The sequence below is a fragment of the Thunnus thynnus genome, chromosome 7 (assembly GCF_963924715.1).
Source record: "Thunnus thynnus chromosome 7, fThuThy2.1, whole genome shotgun sequence".
NCBI classification, from domain to species: domain Eukaryota; kingdom Metazoa; phylum Chordata; class Actinopteri; order Scombriformes; family Scombridae; genus Thunnus; species Thunnus thynnus.
The window spans coordinates 34,818,128-34,828,658 of NC_089523.1; positions in this window are offsets into that span (position 1 = coordinate 34,818,128).

Consider the following 10,531-nt stretch of genomic DNA (forward strand, 5'->3'; position numbering starts at 1 on the left):
GTGTGTTATATACACTGTGTTATATACACTGTGTGTTATATATAGATTGTGTGTTATATACACTGTGTGTTATATACACACTGTGTGTTATATGCACTGTGTGTTATATACACACTGTGTGTTATATACAGATTGTGTGTTATATACACTGTGTTATATACACTGTGTGTTATATACAGACTGTGTGTTATATACAGACTGTGTGTTATATACAGATTTTGTGTTATATACAGACTGTGTGTTATATACAGACTGTGTGTTATATACATACTGTGTGTTATATACACTGTGTGTTATATACAGACTGTGTGTTATATACACTGTGTTATATACACTGTGTGTTATATATAGATTGTGTGTTATATACGGACTGTGTGTTATATACACTGTGTGTTATATGCACACTGTGTGTTATATACACTGTGTGTTATATACACACTATGTGTTATATACACACTGTGTGTTATATACAGATTGTGTGTTATATACAGACTGTGTTATATACAAATTGTGTGTTATATACAGACTGTGTGTTATATACAGACTGTGTGTTATATACAGACTGTGTTATATACACTGTGTGTTATATACAGACTGTGTGACATACAGACTGTGTGTTATATACACTGTGTGACATACAGACTGTGTGTTATATACACTGTGTGTTATATACAGACTGTGTGTTATATACACTGTGTGTTATATACAGACTGTGTATTATATACATATTGTGTGTTATATACACACTGTGTGTTATATACAGACTGTGTGTTATATACAGACTGTGTTATATACAAATTGTGTTATATACACTGTGTTATATATAGATTGTGTGTTATATACACTGTGTGTTATATACAGACTGTGTGTTATATACAAATTGTGTGTTATATACAGATTTTTTGTTATATACAGACTGTGTGTTATATACATACTGTGTGTTATATACACTGTGTTATATACAGACTGTGTGTTATATACAGACTGTGTTATATACACTGTGTGTTATATACAGACTGTGTGACATACAGACTGTGTGTTATATACACTGTGTGTTATATACAGACTGTGTGTTATATACACTGTGTGTTATATACAGACTGTGTATTATATACATATTGTGTGTTATATACACACTGTTATATACAGACTGTGTTATATACACTGTGTTATATACAGATTGTGTGTTATATACAAATTTTGTGTTATATTCAGACTGTGTGTTATATACATACTGTGTGTTATATACACTGTGTTATATACAGACTGTGTGTTATATACAGATTGTGTGTTATATACAGATTTTGTGTTATATACAGACTGTGTGTTATATACAGACTGTGTGTTATATACACTGTGTGTTATATACAGACTGTGTTATATACATATTGTGTGTTATATACACACTGTGTTATATACAGACTGCGTTATATACACTGTGTGTTATATACAGATTGTGTGTTATATACAGATTGTGTGTTATATACAGATTTGTGTTATATACAGACTGTGTGTTATATACATACTGTGTTATATACACTGTGTTATATACAGACTGTGTTATATACACTGTGTGTTATATACAGATTGTGTGTTATATACAGATTTTGTGTTATATACAGACTGTGTGTTATATACATACTGTATGTTATATACACTGTGTTATATACAGACTGTGTGTTATATACAGATTGTGTGTTATATACAGACTGTGTGTTATATACAGACTGTGTGTTATATACACTGTGTTATATACACACTGTGTGTTATATATAGATTATGTGTTATATGAGACTGTGTGTTATATACAGACTGTGTGTTATATACACACTGTGTGTTATATGGAGACTGTGTGTTATATACACACTGTGTGTTATATACAGACCGTGTGTTATATACAGATTGTGTGTTATATACAGACTTTGTGATATACAGACTGTGTGTTATATGGAGACTGTGTGTTATATACAGACGGTGTTATATACAGACTGTATTATATACACTGTGTTATATACAGACTGTGTTATATACAATGTGTGTTATATACAGATTGTGTGTTATATACAGATTTTGTATTATATACAGACGGTGTTATATACATACTGTGTGTTATATACACTGTGTTATATACAGACTGTGTTATATACACTGTGTGTTATATACAGATTGTGTGTTATATACAGACTTTGTGTTATATACAGACCGTGTGTTATATACAGACGGTGTTATATACAGACTGTGTGTTATATACAGACTGTGTTATATACAGACATTGTGTTATATACAGACTGTGTTATATGCAGACTGTTATATACAGACTGTGTGTTATATACGTACTGTGTGTTATATACAGACGGTGTTATATACAGACCGTGTGTTATATACAGACGGTGTTATATACAGACTGTGTGTTATATACATACTGTGTGTTATATACAGACTGTGTGTTATATACAGATTGTGTGTTATATACAGACTGTGTGTTATATACAGATTGTGTGTTATATACAGACTGTGTGTTATATACAGACGGTGTTATATACAGACTGTGTGTTATATACAGACTGTGTGTTATATACATACTGTGTGTTATATACAGACTGTGTGTTATATACATACTGTGTGTTATATACAGACTGTGTGTTATATACAGATTGTGTGTTATATACAGACTGTGTGTTATATACAGACTGTGTGTTATATACATACTGTGTGTTATATACATACTGTGTGTTATATACAGATTGTGTGTTATATACAGACTGTGTTATATACAGACTGTGTTATATACACACTGTGTGTTTTATACACTGTGTGTTATATACAGATTGTGTGTTATATGCACTGTGTTACATACAGACTGTGTTATATACACACTGTGTGTTATATACAGACTGTGTTATATACAGATTGTGTGTTATATACAGATTGTGTGTTATATACAGACTGTGTTATATACAGACTGTGTTATATACAGACTGTGTTAAATACACTGTGTGTTATATACATACTGTGTGTTATATACACTGTGTGTTATATACATACTGTGTGTTATATACACTGTGTGTTATATACAGACTGTGTGTTATATACACTGTGTTATATACACTGTGTGTTATATATAGATTGTGTGTTATATACACTGTGTGTTATATACAGACTGTGTGTTATATACACTGTGTTATATACACTGTGTGTTATATATAGATTGTGTGTTATATACGGACTGTGTGTTATATACACTGTGTGTTATATACACACTGTGTGTTATATGCACTATGTGTTATATACACACTGTGTGTTATATACAGATTGTGTGTTATATACACTGTGTTATATACACTGTGTGTTATATACAGACTGTGTGTTATATACAGACTGTGTGTTATATACAGATTTTGTGTTATATACAGACTGTGTGTTATATACAGACTGTGTGTTATATACATACTGTGTGTTATATACACTGTGTGTTATATACAGACTGTGTGTTATATACACTGTGTTATATACACTGTGTGTTATATATAGATTGTGTGTTATATACGGACTGTGTGTTATATACACTGTGTGTTATATGCACACTGTGTGTTATATACACTGTGTGTTATATACACACTATGTGTTATATACACACTGTGTGTTATATACAGATTGTGTGTTATATACAGACTGTGTTATATACAAATTGTGTGTTATATACAGACTGTGTGTTATATACAGACTGTGTGTTATATACAGACTGTGTTATATACACTGTGTGTTATATACAGACTGTGTGACATACAGACTGTGTGTTATATACACTGTGTGACATACAGACTGTGTGTTATATACACTGTGTGTTATATACAGACTGTGTGTTATATACACTGTGTGTTATATACAGACTGTGTATTATATACATATTGTGTGTTATATACACACTGTGTGTTATATACAGACTGTGTGTTATATACAGACTGTGTTATATACAAATTGTGTTATATACACTGTGTTATATATAGATTGTGTGTTATATACACTGTGTGTTATATACAGACTGTGTGTTATATACAAATTGTGTGTTATATACAGATTTTTTGTTATATACAGACTGTGTGTTATATACATACTGTGTGTTATATACACTGTGTTATATACAGACTGTGTGTTATATACAGACTGTGTTATATACACTGTGTGTTATATACAGACTGTGTGACATACAGACTGTGTGTTATATACACTGTGTGTTATATACAGACTGTGTGTTATATACACTGTGTGTTATATACAGACTGTGTATTATATACATATTGTGTGTTATATACACACTGTTATATACAGACTGTGTTATATACACTGTGTTATATACAGATTGTGTGTTATATACAAATTTTGTGTTATATTCAGACTGTGTGTTATATACATACTGTGTGTTATATACACTGTGTTATATACAGACTGTGTGTTATATACAGATTGTGTGTTATATACAGATTTTGTGTTATATACAGACTGTGTGTTATATACAGACTGTGTGTTATATACACTGTGTGTTATATACAGACTGTGTTATATACATATTGTGTGTTATATACACACTGTGTTATATACAGACTGCGTTATATACACTGTGTGTTATATACAGATTGTGTGTTATATACAGATTGTGTGTTATATACAGATTTGTGTTATATACAGACTGTGTGTTATATACATACTGTGTGTTATATACACTGTGTTATATACAGACTGTGTTATATACACTGTGTGTTATATACAGATTGTGTGTTATATACAGATTGTGTGTTATATACAGACTGTGTGTTATATACAGACTGTGTGTTATATACACTGTGTTATATACACACTGTGTGTTATATATAGATTATGTGTTATATGAGACTGTGTGTTATATACAGACTGTATGTTATATACACACTGTGTGTTATATGGAGACTGTGTGTTATATACACACTGTGTGTTATATACAGACCGTGTGTTATATACACACTGTGTGTTATATACAGACCGTGTGTTATATACAGATTGTGTGTTATATACAGACTTTGTGATATACAGACTGTGTGTTATATGGAGACTGTGTGTTATATACAGACGGTGTTATATACAGACTGTATTATATACACTGTGTTATATACAGACTGTGTTATATACAATGTGTGTTATATACAGATTGTGTGTTATATACAGATTTTGTATTATATACAGACGGTGTTATATACATACTGTGTGTTATATACACTGTGTTATATACAGACTGTGTTATATACACTGTGTGTTATATACAGATTGTGTGTTATATACAGACTTTGTGTTATATACAGACCGTGTGTTATATACAGACGGTGTTATATACAGACTGTGTGTTATATACAGACTGTGTTATATACAGACATTGTGTTATATACAGACTGTGTTATATGCAGACTGTTATATACAGACTGTGTGTTATATACGTACTGTGTGTTATATATAGACGGTGTTATATACAGACCGTGTGTTATATACAGACGGTGTTATATACAGACTGTGTGTTATATACAGACTGTGTGTTATATACATACTGTGTGTTATATACAGACTGTGTGTTATATACAGATTGTGTGTTATATACAGACTGTGTGTTATATACAGATTGTGTGTTATATACAGACTGTGTGTTATATACAGACGGTGTTATATACAGACTGTGTGTTATATACAGACTGTGTGTTATATACATACTGTGTGTTATATACAGACTGTGTATTATATACATACTGTGTGTTATATACAGACTGTGTGTTATATACAGATTGTGTGTTATATACAGACTGTGTGTTATATACATACTGTGTGTTATATACATACTGTGTGTTATATACAGATTGTGTGTTATATACAGACTGTGTTATATACAGACTGTGTTATATACACACTGTGTGTTTTATACACTGTGTGTTATATACAGATTGTGTGTTATATGCACTGTGTTACATACAGACTGTGTTATATACACACTGTGTGTTATATACAGACTGTGTGTTATATACAGATTGTGTGTTATATACAGATTGTGTGTTATATACAGACTGTGTTATATACAGACTGTGTTATATACAGACTGTGTTAAATACACTGTGTGTTATATACATACTGTGTGTTATATACACTGTGTGTTATATACATACTGTGTGTTATATACACTGTGTGTTATATACAGACTGTGTGTTATATACACTGTGTTATATACACTGTGTGTTATATATAGATTGTGTGTTATATACACTGTGTGTTATATACAGACTGTGTGTTATATACACTGTGTTATATACACTGTGTGTTATATATAGATTGTGTGTTATATACGGACTGTGTGTTATATACACTGTGTGTTATATACACACTGTGTGTTATATGCACTATGTGTTATATACACACTGTGTGTTATATACAGATTGTGTGTTATATACACTGTGTTATATACACTGTGTGTTATATACAGACTGTGTGTTATATACAGACTGTGTGTTATATACAGATTTTGTGTTATATACAGACTGTGTGTTATATACAGACTGTGTGTTATATACATACTGTGTGTTATATACACTGTGTGTTATATACAGACTGTGTGTTATATACACTGTGTTATATACACTGTGTGTTATATATAGATTGTGTGTTATATACGGACTGTGTGTTATATACACTGTGTGTTATATGCACACTGTGTGTTATATACACTGTGTGTTATATACACACTATGTGTTATATACACACTGTGTGTTATATACAGATTGTGTGTTATATACAGACTGTGTTATATACAAATTGTGTGTTATATACAGACTGTGTGTTATATACAGACTGTGTGTTATATACAGACTGTGTTATATACACTGTGTGTTATATACAGACTGTGTGACATACAGACTGTGTGTTATATACACTGTGTGACATACAGACTGTGTGTTATATACACTGTGTGTTATATACAGACTGTGTGTTATATACACTGTGTGTTATATACAGACTGTGTATTATATACAATTGTGTGTTATATACACACTGTGTGTTATATACAGACTGTGTGTTATATACAGACTGTGTTATATACAAATTGTGTTATATACACTGTGTTATATATAGATTGTGTGTTATATACACTGTGTGTTATATACAGACTGTGTGTTATATACAAATTGTGTGTTATATACAGATTTTTTGTTATATACAGACTGTGTGTTATATACATACTGTGTGTTATATACACTGTGTTATATACAGACTGTGTGTTATATACAGACTGTGTTATATACACTGTGTGTTATATACAGACTGTGTGACATACAGACTGTGTGTTATATACACTGTGTGTTATATACAGACTGTGTGTTATATACACTGTGTGTTATATACAGACTGTGTATTATATACATATTGTGTGTTATATACACACTGTTATATACAGACTGTGTTATATACACTGTGTTATATACAGATTGTGTGTTATATACAAATTTTGTGTTATATTCAGACTGTGTGTTATATACATACTGTGTGTTATATACACTGTGTTATATACAGACTGTGTGTTTATATACAGATTGTGTGTTATATACAGATTTTGTGTTATATACAGACTGTGTGTTATATACAGACTGTGTGTTATATACACTGTGTGTTATATACAGACTGTGTTATATACATATTGTGTGTTATATACACACTGTGTTATATACAGACTGCGTTATATACACTGTGTGTTATATACAGATTGTGTGTTATATACAGATTGTGTGTTATATACAGATTTGTGTTATATACAGACTGTGTGTTATATACATACTGTGTGTTATATACACTGTGTTATATACAGACTGTGTTATATACACTGTGTGTTATATACAGATTGTGTGTTATATACAGATTGTGTGTTATATACAGACTGTGTGTTATATACAGACTGTGTGTTATATACACTGTGTTATATACACACTGTGTGTTATATATAGATTATGTGTTATATGAGACTGTGTGTTATATACAGACTGTATGTTATATACACACTGTGTGTTATATGGAGACTGTGTGTTATATACACACTGTGTGTTATATACAGACCGTGTGTTATATACAGATTGTGTGTTATATACAGACTTTGTGATATACAGACTGTGTGTTATATGGAGACTGTGTGTTATATACAGACTGTGTTATATACACTGTGTGTTATATACAGACGGTGTTATATACAGACTGTATTATATACACTGTGTTATATACAGACTGTGTTATATACAATGTGTGTTATATACAGATTGTGTGTTATATACAGATTTTGTATTATATACAGACGGTGTTATATACATACTGTGTGTTATATACACTGTGTTATATACAGACTGTGTTATATACACTGTGTGTTATATACAGATTGTGTGTTATATACAGACTTTGTGTTATATACAGACCGTGTGTTATATACAGACGGTGTTATATACAGACTGTGTGTTATATACAGACTGTGTTATATACAGACATTGTGTTATATACAGACTGTGTTATATACAGACTGTTATATACAGACTGTGTGTTATATACGTACTGTGTGTTATATATAGACGGTGTTATATACAGACCGTGTGTTATATACAGACGGTGTTATATACAGACTGTGTGTTATATACAGACTGTGTGTTATATACACTGTGTTATATACACACTGTGTGTTATATATAGATTATGTGTTATATGAGACTGTGTGTTATATACAGACTGTGTGTTATATACACACTGTGTGTTATATGGAGACTGTGTGTTATATACACACTGTGTGTTATATACAGACCGTGTTTATATACAGATTGTGTGTTATATACAGACTTTGTGATATACAGACTGTGTGTTATATGGAGACTGTGTGTTATATACAGACTGTGTTATATACACTGTGTGTTATATACAGACGGTGTTATATACAGACTGTATTATATACACTGTGTTATATACAGACTGTGTTATATACAATGTGTGTTATATACAGATTGTGTGTTATATACAGATTTTGTATTATATACAGACGGTGTTATATACATACTGTGTGTTATATACACTGTGTTATATACAGACTGTGTTATATACACTGTGTGTTATATACAGATTGTGTGTTATATACAGATTGTGTGTTATATACAGACTGTGTGTTATATACAGACGGTGTTATATACAGACTGTGTGTTATATACAGACTGTGTGTTATATACATACTGTGTGTTATATACAGACTGTGTATTATATACATACTGTGTGTTATATACAGACTGTGTGTTATATACAGATTGTGTGTTATATACAGACTGTGTGTTATATACATACTGTGTGTTATATACATACTGTGTGTTATATACAGATTGTGTGTTATATACAGACTGTGTTATATACAGACTGTGTTATATACACACTGTGTGTTTTATACACTGTGTGTTATATACAGATTGTGTGTTATATGCACTGTGTTACATACAGACTGTGTTATATACACACTGTGTGTTATATACAGACTGTGTGTTATATACAGATTGTGTGTTATATACAGATTGTGTGTTATATACAGACTGTGTTATATACAGACTGTGTTATATACAGACTGTGTTAAATACACTGTGTGTTATATACATACTGTGTGTTATATACACTGTGTGTTATATACATACTGTGTGTTATATACACTGTGTGTTATATACAGACTGTGTGTTATATACACTGTGTTATATACACTGTGTGTTATATATAGATTGTGTGTTATATACACTGTGTGTTATATACAGACTGTGTGTTATATACACTGTGTTATATACACTGTGTGTTATATATAGATTGTGTGTTATATACGGACTGTGTGTTATATACACTGTGTGTTATATACACACTGTGTGTTATATGCACTATGTGTTATATACACACTGTGTGTTATATACAGATTGTGTGTTATATACACTGTGTTATATACACTGTGTGTTATATACAGACTGTGTGTTTATATACAGACTGTGTGTTATATACAGATTTTGTGTTATATACAGACTGTGTGTTATATACAGACTGTGTGTTATATACATACTGTGTGTTATATACACTGTGTGTTATATACAGACTGTGTGTTATATACACTGTGTTATATACACTGTGTGTTTATATATAGATTGTGTGTTATATACGGACTGTGTGTTATATACACTGTGTGTTATATGCACACTGTGTGTTATATACACTGTGTGTTATATACACACTATGTGTTATATACACACTGTGTGTTATATACAGATTGTGTGTTATATACAGACTGTGTTATATACAAATTGTGTGTTATATACAGACTGTGTGTTATATACAGACTGTGTGTTATATACAGACTGTGTTATATACACTGTGTGTTATATACAGACTGTGTGACATACAGACTGTGTGTTATATACACTGTGTGACATACAGACTGTGTGTTATATACACTGTGTGTTATATACAGACTGTGTGTTAT